Source organism: Perna viridis, chromosome 3 (assembly GCF_037379345.1).
Source record: "Perna viridis isolate PV_CMFRI_1.1 ecotype Kerala chromosome 3, ASM3737934v1, whole genome shotgun sequence".
Classification (NCBI taxonomy): domain Eukaryota; kingdom Metazoa; phylum Mollusca; class Bivalvia; order Mytilida; family Mytilidae; genus Perna; species Perna viridis.
This window is the reverse complement of record NC_142447.1, coordinates 21,915,275-21,929,125: the sequence shown is the minus strand read 5'-3', so window position 1 is coordinate 21,929,125 and position 13,851 is coordinate 21,915,275. Positions and strand designations below refer to the sequence as shown.

Here is a 13,851-nt window from a genome sequence, read left to right as displayed (position 1 = left end):
TTAAAAATCCATAGGCTGGATTATCTCCCCTTAGAAGTATGCAGTAAATTGCCTTGCTTCACGATCAATTATGAATCATGCCTAATCTAAATTTTCATTAAATTCCGTTGAATGGTTTAGAGAGAGTAGTACTTACAAGGGACATAGGAAAGACAGACAGATGGACAATGTAATTCAATTATACCCTCCCCAACTTTGTTTGCAAAGTGTTGAAAAAAAGAGAGATTTGAAAAACCATCCCTGGTGTGAGAAGACATTGCTATAGTGCAACAGGTAACCACTTAATGACTTTTACTTCGCCACCTGTTTCACTCTTTAAAAAATTAGAAACAATGATATAGTAGCAAATATATCTATCCATCCATTAACTTTTTCTGAAATGTACCTGTTTACAACAGTAATGTTTGAGGCCTGATTGATAGATCATTGCCTTATAATACTAATGATTCTCTGGTCCTAAATATAACTATGTATAAAGCAATTGTTTACTGGTTGCTAAAATGTTGGAATTCACATGTAATTGTCAACAGCCACCCAGTGTGAAGGTAAAACTAGACCCATTTGTACAATTATTAATAGGTTCTTAATGGCCAATTTCATAGTCATGTGTAAATTGAGAATCTATTGTGACAAAACTAGACCCTGGTCTGGTAACAGAAGTTAGACACCTTGTTTCTTCACATAAAACTCAAGATTAAAAATAGAAGAAACATTAAAAAATGAAAACTATGGGCAGAGATGTTCAATGCAGTTGGGTGATACTGTTCAAGGCAATGGTTATTTCAGAAGCTCTTTGAGAACCCACTCTTACTCCAGGGTTTCCAAAGACTATATCAAAGATTGGAACTACACTTCACCAAGTTGTAAACAGTTCTTACAGGGACTTGATAAATTTAACTGATTGATTGACTTTATTCAAAAGATGTATTCGGCACAATACTTCAATACTCAACCAGCCAAAGTTTTCTAGATAATTCAAAAATCTAAAATATTCTATTTTTTAAGTTGAAAAATGTGACAAAAGTTATTCTTTAAAATGGATAATAGTTAAATGGACTTGTTTTTATTAAATTTCAAAACAGTTTGAACCCCATTAAAATTTTGAACTCATTGAGAGGACTTAGCGTATCTCAATCAGATCTATAAGCATTTCAAACCACGTTTTAAAACTCAAGATCTTATTAGGAGACTTTAGCTTGGGATTTATATCATGGCACTAGAACTGGACCACAAGTGTGGCAGTAATACTATGATGGGTCCACGACTTCCTTCTTGAACTTAAGTCCCAATAATTCCAGCTGAGTAAGTTGGTTTAATCAAACGTCCATCAAATTTTGTAAGTGGCTGATCTGGAAGACCTTTTCAGGTGAAATTTCTCTTTTGTTTAAATTTTCTAAATGGCAACAAAAAATTGTAACCTACCATATCGTTAAAGATAACCTTTCTTGTTTGTGCAGTATCAGTTTGAAATTTTAAGAGGATAAAATGCTTGAACTAGGGCCTGTAACCCCTTGTCAAGGCCTTCACATATATAAATATAACCTGATCATTTCTTAAACCATGGAACTTAAAATTCTGATGATCTCCTCATAATGTGTGAATTAAATGGGATTTGATGTAAATTAAAGTGAAATTTTATTAAATATCAGAAAGTTTACCTAAGGAAAGACACTAATCACATCACCCCATTCACTCTGGTTGATACCAGAAATGCTATGAATATATACATTTTCATCCCGTTGGGTTTATTGCTTCTTTGACATATTCACCATATCTCTTATCATGACATGTTTTCATTTTTTCAACAAAATGTATTTTTTCCTGAGAAAATAAAAAATGGTAATATTTATTAAATTAATTAAATATAACACTCATTATTTCACAATAAATTTGAAAAATTTGAAATTTACCCATCATCTAAAAAAAATACTTCCAAGAACCCAAATACAAAAGCCAACACCAATTACTTTGATTTGAAAATTACTGTTCAAAGAAATGGTAATACACATGTTTTCAAAAATCCCTCACCAGAAGCTACATCATGAAATTTTCATTAAACTGCACTCAGCATAATAGAAGAGTTGTGGATGGAAGATTGTTCCACCTTGGTCAACAAAAGACTAAAAAGTCTGCATCAGGAAAACCCTAAAGTCATTCAACTGGAAAAAATAAAATCGCAGGTTCACAACATCATTATGTGATAAAAAATATGCAAAAGTTTGATCAAATTCCACTTAGGTTTCAGAAGAGTTGCAATTGAAAACTAGGGCCTGATAGACAGACTTCATATGATCATTGCATGCCTTCCACTTTGTGTGGTGTATATAAAAATATAAAGGTACATGCAGTCTGGTTTCACTTTAGACTTAGCCTGATATCCAAGTAAGTTGTTAAATTAATTATTCTTTTATCGATTTTTATGACTTGCTGCACCAACTGCCAAAGAACCAATGACTGTGTCAACCCACTGTAACTATTGTATCAATTAACTACAGTGCTCAATTTCTAACTTACACAGGTAGAAACAAAAAGAATTTATCCCAATGGGCTTTCTAAATTATGCAAAAACCTGTTAAATTTTTTACATGTTTTCAATGTGTGGTTGATCAAAGAAAAAGTAAGGTTTTAATCACCTACATTAATCTGTCATAACCAGGTTAATTACTATAATGCCTCACAACAGATATTTTAATAGTTTTTAGAGAGTGATCCTAATCTGTATTAAAGTACAGCGCCTAAGAGCAAACATTAATAGGTTTATGCATATTTTTTTTTTTCAAAATTATTTTCAATGAAAATATTACATTGTATTGCCATACCAGCAATTTTATTTCAAATTATACAAATGTAGAGTTTCACACCTGTAATTAAGATACTACTTGAAATTTCTTTAACAAAGTTTACCAGAAAGGTGTTTAATAACATTCTTTGCCAATAAAGGTATGTGGAAGGCTGGTCAATAGGCTAATTATTTCCAACAGAACCGACAAAAATAACAGAAGTAAGCTGAAAGTCTTGATACAATTAGCAGTAGTGGTATATCATAGAAATAATGAACCCTGAAACCTGTTAGTCTGAACCAAACTTCCTAAATATTCCTATTCTTAAATTGGATTATCTTCCTATTATAGTATTCAAAATAATCATCCAGCTTAATTCAAATCAGCATATGATGTCCAATCTTGATACAGAACTACATCAAAACCCATTCAATGGCTTAAAAGAATTTGCACTTACAAGTTACCCCATATAAAACCCACTGGTTAGATTTTCTATCTGACAATTACTAAATAGTACTTCCTTGCTTCATGCATATCCACATTTGATGGCCAACCTGTGCAATAATGTTTCATCACAATCTATTCAATTGTTGAAGAGAGTTGCAGTAATAAACTTTACAGCACCATGTAAAAGACTTTAGTTAGATTATCTCCCTTTATGAGCATCTAAATTGGCTAGATTAAATAGATTTCTTGATGTCATATGTCCTTGTAATACTATGAAAACCATGTGTCCACTCCTGTCGCATCATTTGTGTAACCTTAAGGTCAAGAACATTTGCCATTTTAAATATTCTCAGTGAAATATTTCTGGGGGAAGGGTTGTTTCATATACAAAAAGAATATAATATATGATATAAATTAATAATTTTGGAACAAGGATATTTTGGTGCTGTACTTATTTTAAGGTGTTTTTTTTTTTTAAACCTGATTGTTTGTCTCATTCCTTGAATTTCTCAACATACAAAGTAATACAAATTAACTTTTAAATCACAGAAAAGTAACTAAAATGCTGGATGTTAAAAAAAATAATTTTCAGGGCCAGATCAGAGAGTAGGCCGAAGTGCTACATCAATCCTTCATATAAAATTCCTTTTGGAACTCCAATGAAAAATAAATCTTGTCTGAAGGGGTGAATTGAGTGTATTGTTATATGAATTCATACTTAAAATAGTTTAGAACTCATTTAAATAAGTTAGAATTGCTTAAAATCATAAAAAGTAAGAAGCAACAATTGTATGTGCTTATTCATAAGAAAAGTTTCTTTGTACTTGTGTTTCAGAATCAATGAACTTTGAACCAAAAATCATGTCATTATTTGTCAAAAGGGAGATAATCCACTCAAACAAGAACAGAGTCAAGTGTCGATAGTGATCAGCCTGATGCGAATCAGGGCTGTGATATTAGTTTTTAATTAAAGTATACCTTATATATCAACTTGTAAATAATATCAGTCAATCACATGTTCCCTCTACCAGAAACAATACTTAAATCATATCGTTATCAAGATTAATATGCAAAAGAAACTTTGTTATAATCTGACCTGATATAAAAGGGCTACTCCTTTAGTACCCTGTACCCACTTTACCCCTAGCCTTGTCATTTATTTTCTAAAGATGCTAATTTTTCTTTATCTGATTTCAAGATCAAAATGATTATATTATGTACCAGGTTGCAATTTCTTTATAAAAATAGTCCGAAATATGAATAATGGAAACAGTACAATGTTTAGAAAGCAATAAAAAAACAGGTCGGGTGTCAAAAATAACATGAGAAATGTGGTCCATGTTATCAGACCAGGTGATATGAATGCACTATATCAATGATCTCAATACAATTGGTACAAGGACACAATTAATTTCGTAATGCATTTCAACAGACCCATCTTGACATATAAAAAAAATTCCACCGCTTCAAACTCATTCAAACTTCACCAATATGGAAACATGTATAAAAGCAGATTTCTATAAGAGTGCTAGAAAAATTCACCATCATATTTCATTTTTAGCAACTTTGCTTCGGAGTCCCTGTAGACATGAAAAGTGACCACTGCCAAATGTCCTAAATTTTGACCTTCTTTCAAAGGACCAAATCACAACTTCCAAATAAAATTGCGGAATGAAAAAAAAAACCTTGTAAATTTGATCCTTGCCCTACATTTCTGCAGTTAGTACTAAGCAATAAAGTTTATGACAGCAAAGAAAAAAAATCAGGAAGAAACACACTTAAAAAAAAGGAACTATACTCATATACAACGAAATGTCAAGGGGAATTAATTGTGATCTTGTACGTATAGCTATTCTAGATTTTTTTTTTTTATCTGGAATTTTCTACAGTTAAAAGGATTGAAAACCAATGACCAATTAGTGTTATGAGTTTACCATTCCTGAGTACATCAATCTGATGGACAGTTACCAGAACTTTTATGTTTTGTGCAATAATCAAACTTATTATAGTGTGAAAATACTGTGAATAGCAATATTGTGGTTGTAGTTTTATTTTGGTTTATTTAGCGTTTCCTTTAAAAATACAAAAATTAAACATGCCAAAATATGACGCATGCGAGTATTTAGACTGCCAATATATATTGATGTTTATCATTTCGAACAAACAACAAACTATGTAGAAATAAATGCATTGTTTGCTTACCTAAAGTGACCCCCCCTTAACCTTAAAATAAAAAAAAGAAAAGTTTATAAATGTATTTATTATTATTACCCCCCCCCCCTTCCAAGAAAATACAGGAGATTTGTTGCATTAGAATTAGACAGATTGTTTTCACTCTGATAAAAAGGCGAAAATAAACACATCAAATTTTAACATGCACAATTATAAAGAAAACCAAAAAAAACCTGACACCGAAATACCCCAATTTAAAGTAGTTAAGGATCATATTATTACTATCATATTTACGCAGAAGAGGTTTCGGTTTTTAAGATTATACTAAATATGTATTCTTTAAACAACCACAACTTATGCTTTTGAATGAGAGTTAGGGACAAAGTCATGTGATGAGAGTTAGGGACATAGTCATGTGATAAGACTTACAAGACCTATTTCTTAGCCAACCAACTTACATAGGGCTGTTCAAAAATATTCTTTATAAAAAAAACTCTAACAGTATAATATCAACTAATAAAAACATCAGAAATATGTAAAATTGGTTTGGTTTTATTAAATGTAAAAATATCAGATTGATATGGATGCTTTTGTTATTTATATTTTACAATCTCTATATTTGAATGAAACATTGTCAGTCAAATTGCATATTGGCTGCTCTAAAACTTCTTAAAAGCTAAAAAAAAGTTTAATATCAAACAATAAAAAGATAAGAAATAAATAAATTTGATTTTATTAAAGATTAAGTCTAATCATGGGTAATGAAAAATCTTGAAATGAACGTAAAGATAGGTTTAACAGTTATCCCTATTTTCCACCAGAGTGGATCCACTGTTCTTCTAAACCTATAAATGGTTATCACTTCACAATGGAGAGATTTAATACCTACTGGTCCAGAAACTCTTAACTACCCATCCAAAATTATAACAGCTTAATCTATTGTGGATCTGACAGTAACATAAATAGCATAAGACAAGTACTTGATTTTGATAAAATTTTAAAGGAACATAAATTATATATATGGTTAATATTTGCTATTAAGATATTTCATCTTGGGTACAAATATGAAATGTGTTTTAATGGATCACATTAAAGGCTTAAGGCATCTATTTACTTTCTTATGACAGTTTTGGCCTACCAATTTGGCAAAATGCATCCCTAGGACAGAATTGGAATATGTTTTTTTTTTCACCCAATCTCCTAAAAATGAGAAAAAAACTGTAATACTTGTATATAAAACACTGGTTATAAATGTATAAAAATCATGTGGAAAGAAAAATTGAATGACTTTAAAATTGTTATCTTTACAGTTTCATATTTGTGACTAAAATGATAGCATTTAACAAACCAAGAAATCATGTACTTGAATTGTTAGGTCGATCGACATTCATGGCTAAGAAACAGGTCTTGTTAGTCTTATCACATGACTTCTATTCCATACTCAGTTACAATCCTGACTTAAAAAGCATTATACATCATTGTTTTTCCAAAATAGATGGTACACCTAGATACAAATATATAGTTCTTGGTAGAGATTCCTCATAATTTGAAAGAAATAATTCCAAATCATCTTCCAAATATACAGAGGAAGATGTTTACAAAATGCTGGAATTTTTAATTGACAATATATTTGTCCAGTGTGGTGGACTTGTTTTTCAACAAACGGTCGGCATTCCAATAGGAACAAATTGTGCTCCTTTACTTGCGGACCTATTCCTTCACTCTTATGAGGCTGACTTTATAGCTGATTTGATCCGAAAGAAAGAATATCGTTTGGCTAGAACCTTTAATCTCAGTTTCTGCTATATAGATGACATATCTTTAAACAATACTAATTTCGGGGATTTGATTCATCGCATCTACCCCAAAGAACTTGAGATAACGGATACTACAGACACTGTAATGTCAGCCTCATATCTTGACCTACACTTAGAAATTGATGGTAAGGGAAAACTATTGACCAAACTTTACGACAAACGTGATGACTTTTCATTCAGAATCCCTTCATCTGTGGCAACATCCCTTCAGCACCTGCATATAGAGTATTCATATCACAACTCATACGTTATGCCAGAGCTTGCCGAAACTACGCAGACTTTTTGTATCGCGCTAAAACTCTAACAAATAGGCTTCTGGAACAGGGTTGTGTTGTACAAGATTGAAGTCATCACGACAGAAGTTTTATGGTCGTCATCATGAACTCGTGGATCATATGGTGTATCCATCTGCACCATGAAAACTGATTCATTCAACAGGTCATGGTTTTCCTTTCCTCGCTTGTCTACCCGGGACTTGACTTTTTATGAGCAACTCAGCTGGTGTTTCTAGAAAAGCATAGGAAGCTTACCCTACTGGTGCACCTGGTCCATGCTCCCAGTTTAGTGGAGTCAGAGTTGCTCATTTGCTTTTGTTACTTTGTATGTATGATTTTAGTTACTTTATGTTCTTTGTTGTGTATGTCTGTTTTCCATGTCTGGTCTTTGTCCCTGGATTGCATTCTTTTGATTACTGCTATAACCTTGGTTCCCCTGATAACTCTTTCATCAGATATTGAAGATCTTAATACAATGGACTCTTAAATTTTCTATAGTTAAAACTATTTCCTTTCTCCTGCAGAATGATTATTACCTCTTCTTACCATCATGACAAACATGATATATTTATAACTCGTACTTCTTCTGTTATGATTAAATAATACACCTCCCAATCAATGTCATGGTGCAAATGCAGCATGTTATCTTTTATACTAAAAATTAACAAAGTAAACAGGGTATCTTTTCTCCATATCACAAAATTAAAAATATAGTCTGGTAGAATATGACTAATCTCAATTATAAATGCATATAGTTCCTGATGTAAAAATGTCCTAAAGCAAAGCCTTTCATGCTAGCCATGAACAATGTAGTAATACTTCAGAACCCAGCCCTTGACCATTACCAAAGAATTACACAATCTTTACTTTGATCCATATTAAAATAGACCAAGATATTTTATCAACAGCAACCACACAACATTTCTGACCTCCAAACTCAAACTTTTAACATGTTGAGCACAGAAAGCGTCCCAAGAAATGTAGCACCTGACATAGTTACATAACCCTAGATACTCTATCAACCAAACAGACCCCTTAACAAACACTTGGTCCTATAAATACAACCATTGCTTGATATATGACACTCAAGTTAGAGTTCCCATAGATTCCTTTGTAAAGTGAGTGAATAAACAATGCTATTGAGTATGTTCAATCTTCAAAATTACAAAGATTTAATCAAGTTCTAAAGCACTCAGTTATTTAATGATGTGACAGGCTGAAGATTTATTAGATGTGAGCTATACTTAGAGTGTGCAATAAGTTGGTAACAATGTGAATATGAACAATTCAACTGTTTTAAGACTAGAATTTGCCTTACAGCTAAAAGAAAATATCAGCATGCTTAAACAAAACACTATTTGTACAGATCAACTAAAGAAAAAGTACTAATAAAAGGGCATTATTGGAACATTAAGTGATACCCAATCACGTAATGGTAAAAGAAAGGGGATGTCAAAATGTTCAAAACGACTTGCTAATTTTTTCGGACTCTGTCAAATGAACATATTCACAGGTATCAATTGTTGTGGTTTCAAAAAATGATTAGCGCTTTGTAGTATTTTTCACTGCTTTCTGTCCACTGCGAAAATAGCTAAAAATTAGTACACCACAAAAATTAATACAGTTACAGTAAACTTAACCTTATTTTATGGTTCTAAACAACTGTGTAGTCTCAAAAAAATTCAATGATCATTTCTCAAATTATCATCTGGAAACCAGCAGAGGAGGGCCTGACAAACACACAATTTAAAACCATTGCAAAAAAATGTTTTCAGTTAGTTGTTCTCTACAATGTAGAATGTGACAATATTGTTGTAGTCAATTAGGCTTAAAAATATTTGTTCTTACATTTAAAATTTTCCTCACATGTCATATTTCTTCTGATACAATAACACAAAAGTAAGAGTTAGCGAATATTTGTTCCCTAACTATATTTAAGTCTATGTTAAGTTTAAAGATACCTTATGCTTAATGCTTTATGAATATTTTTGGTACTTAATTTTCGAATTTCTGAATGTGAAATTTGTGAAAATTTATACACAGCAAGAAAAAAGTATAATCACAGTATTTATTTTAATATTTGTAAAAAAAGGGGCATCTACTGTATCATTACACATTACCTTTTTAATAAGCTCTCAAGCCAGCTATACTGATTATGAGCAGAAAATGCCTTTAATATTCAACCAAGATCACTGTAACCAATTCTTCTAAATACCAGCTAAAGAGGATGACACCATCTGTAGCAGAAAACATGGAGAAGTAATCATACTAAGATTAGAGAATTTAATAAGACAAGGCACAACAATAGTTTACATTTCCCCGACATTAAACAATGTTCTTATTTTAAAACTTTCACATAAACTGAAGGTAATAAATGGAACACAGTTCTCCAATATTTTACCCCCATCTTAACAACATTGTGAGAATATACACAGATTTTAAAATTTCATTTCAAGCTTGTAACAAGAAATTAATGAATCAGGACATCTACTAAAGGAAGAGTGCACAATAACAATGTAAACATTTCCAGTGCATTTAGGAGTTACGTTCAAGCTGAGTTTTTAACGTCACTCATGCACACCTTTGCATTTTAATAATATAATCTTCCAGTTGGTATCAAAATTTCAAACATAAATCTATTAAAAAGCAGTGTACGATTATTACAGTATTTATCTATCAAATGCTAATTGTTTGGATGGGTGCTAACACTTTTCAAATAAATTATACAAACATAAAAGGATGCAATGAGAAACAATTTTCTTATATAATGCAAATAAGTGCATGTCAAATAATGCAATTTTTACCTGCTACACCTCCACTGAACTTACCTGTGATTTACAGTACGAATAAAATATCAAGATTAAAGGCTCTGCCAAATTTAACTGCTATCTGAGCTCTCTAGCCAATTACACCTGTCTGATAAATTTTTACTTTTATCTCCTTTATCCAGGTATAAACAAGGGATTGCCATACCTGAAATTAACAAAGCAATGGTTAATTAACAAATAGTCATCAAGCTGAAAGATGTAAAGATATCAGACTTGTTATGACTTACCTTGGCTATAGATTAACAACACATGTATATCAGAAATCAAAAAAGATTTAATAAAGTTTACTTAGCAAGGATAATATTGTTTATAAAATTTATGATATTCCATCAGCAACACATCTAGAACAGAAAGAACATTTCAATAGAAGTGTATAGGCTTTTATTGTTTTAAGCCTGCAAGTCTGTGAATCAGTGTTTTTCAATGTACTTCTAAAATATAATTGATCAACTTAAGTATCCCACTTTTCACTACTGCTGGATATTTAAATGATTTACATATTCTATATTTCAGGGACATAGGAAGGAATAAGTCTGGTACTGCTCTGCTTACATGTACAATGTATACCAATTTATACCAGGGATTTATCCTGGAGAACAGACTAAACATGTAAGCCATTAAACACTCAATGAATCCAGAGTTTGGACCATTATTTTATTTCAATTAACTCTAAAGGGTCGGTAACCACATGAAGAGCAATTTCACCACACTGCAATAGGACATATATAGTAATATCCTGGAATATAGGACAACTGCCTGTAATCGTACAATGTAAGAGGTTGGAATTCTGTTCCTCAATACACCCAGTCTGAAAATAGCTAGGCAGGTAACCTCTAATGCAGCTAGAGTGTATGGCTTCTTACCCATTCTCAAATTGATTCCAAACTTCTCACTTAATGTAAGAGAAAGCAGCTTTGAACTACAGAATAACTGTACTAATGTACTTCGTGTTCCTAAACGACAACGCCTTCAATCCTATCGTTTGATTCCCATGCTCTCAATCAGCACTAATTTGAAAACATACAAGTACGCCTTTCCAAACTTGACAACACTTCAAGATGAACATACTTTTTCAATAAGATAAAAAAGATTTACAACAGCTTCATATCTTTGGAGCCATGCATGTAACATGCTTTGCAACATATCGGTTCGATTACATAATCACTTTGGCAAACAATCTTCATTGATCCAAACAAAAGGTTCATGAAGCTACAAGGTGTAGAGAAGTACAGTACTATTAACAATTATCTTTGCATCATCTTCTCTATACAAAAGGCTATGCTCAATGCATTTGTTTAACATGGTTGCATGTTCCTGATTTGTCAGCATAACCATTTGTCATGGGTATTGGCTAAACTTTAATGCAATGAACTTTAATAAGTTGAGTTTATTGCTTGTTTACCTTGAACTCATCAAAATAAAAAAAAATAGTGCAACAGATCTTTATTTATGGGTGAAATTACTGTAAAGATACAATTTTTACTTCATTTATGTACTAAAGTTATAGCAGATGTTTTGATACTTCTCCAGGTATTTTCCAAAAAATGTGAACATCTAAAGTCCCAGATTCTTAACTAAAATATGATGAGAATTCTTTTTTTTTTTTTATGAAAGTTGAATTTGATTTGCCCTATAGATAAATACACATGATCTGAACAGAAACAAAATTCAAATTGGACAGACAATTGGACAAGGGTAAAACAATACTGTCCTTTTCTTCAGATGGGTTATATAAGCATAGGGAGCATTAATACCCTCTAATACTACCTGTAGATTAAAAGCTTGTCGAAATGGAGATGGGCCTGTAAAATTGACTACTACAGGCCAACAGTCACTATATAAAAATTTCTAAAAAATACATTTCATTTTTCATTTTACTGCCAATCATTGGTCTCAGTAACTTTATCCCTTATACTATCCCAAACAATGAGGTGCCTGCAAGGTTCATGCAACTTAACAAGAGTACTCAGTATACCTTTAGATTTGTCCCAAAACAAACAATCAAAAGCCAGGGACATAAACACAGCACAACTTGCTGTAATTAACCAAATTATTATTGAAACAATTAGAAGAACATTATTTGTGATAATGAGAAAAACATTTCACTTTACCCACATAACATCATGGTTATAATACATCAAAAAGAGAAGACAGGGGCAGTATGTATTATGCAATAATAAGCACCAGTTGGCAATTTTGTTGACAATCATTTTAACATTCCTGCAAGTCTTAACATCCACAAAACATACCTGCAAAATAATCATTACATATAGCAATTCACTTATTATTAATAACTTGGCAGTCATTTCCAGCAAAAGTGAAAAACAATTAAGGAGGAAAGAAAATGAGTTATATTCAATATCGTTCTCATCATTTACCTTTATAAACATAAATAAATGGTGGAAATATATAAATGAGGAAATTTAAAGTAATTATTCACAGATTCTTCAGGAAACAGATATCAAATAACAACCAAAATGACTGACAATATATGCCCTATCTAATATAAATCCACATACTAAATTTGAAATCAATCCATCCAATTGGGGTTAAGATTGCGACAAAATTCATACAGATGGACATGGTGATTCCATTAGAGTCCACTCACTTGTTTAAAGTAGGGTTATCAAAATACAGAATTTCGATGCACAATACAAAGAATGGATTGACAGTATGTGCAAAGATCCCTACAACCTATATATTTGTTAAGTCAAATTTTACGTTTTTCAAAATATTTATCCATATATCTTAACGATGGAGTTTTCATAAATCTGAATTTTCATTTTAATGTCTAGAAGCTACTTAGAAATTTAATTTTATGCTTAACATGCACATTAAATTGAAGTATTCAAATATGAAAAAAAAGAATAGCGAGCAGTCTTTAATTTATTCAGATATGGAAAACACCTAAAGCTTAGAACATAGTTTTGAAATTCTAAACCAACATCAGAAAAGACCATAAAATTATAACAATAGATGCAGACCATGTAGATGGAGAGACTTGTTTATTCACATCTTCACTTTTCTGTAGCATACAATGGCTAATTTTATGACCAGACAAATCTGTCAGTATGTTCAGCCACCCATATCTTGCATAGGGCTAGCTTTACATCAAGAATAATAAAAGGCTTCTAACTTTTCATCAGAAGATTGTTAATTCTGCCAAATGCCAATTTTCACTTTTTAAAGAGGTATTCTTGTGAAACTGATATGGTCAAAAGTAACTGTCCATTGGTATGTAACACAACTATTTAAAAAAAAAACATCCTAGTGTCATAAATCATGTTTCAAGTACTATTTATAATAATTAAAATACCAGTTTTCGGCATTGTCATTATAAATTAAACCAAAGGTCTTTTCATAGTATGAATACACTTAAAATACTTTCTGGCATGCAAATTTAAACATAGGACATGACCTCTGAAGGCCCAACTTCTTGGGCAATATGTAAGAAACTGGTCATCAAGAGGGCAAAATGCTAAAATAAAATTCTGTCCAACTTAATCCATAAAATACAACACAACATCTTCAT

The 13,851-nt window shown here is 31.6% G+C and overlaps 1 protein-coding gene across 1 annotated transcript in view; it reads right to left on the bottom strand.

Moving 5' to 3' along the window:
* The window catches only part of LOC148621438 (semaphorin-2A-like), a 77,360-nt gene extending 66,896 nt beyond the window's left edge, over positions 1 to 10,464 (bottom strand). Inside the window, exons 1-2 of the mRNA XM_088575822.1 lie at positions 10,320 to 10,464; positions 9,612 to 9,728 (exon numbers count right to left, since the gene is read on the bottom strand). The gene's annotated coding sequence lies outside the window, so the exon portion shown is untranslated. The remainder of the gene's footprint in view (positions 1 to 9,611; positions 9,729 to 10,319) is intronic.
* Positions 10,465 to 13,851: the final 3,387 nt, after the last annotated feature.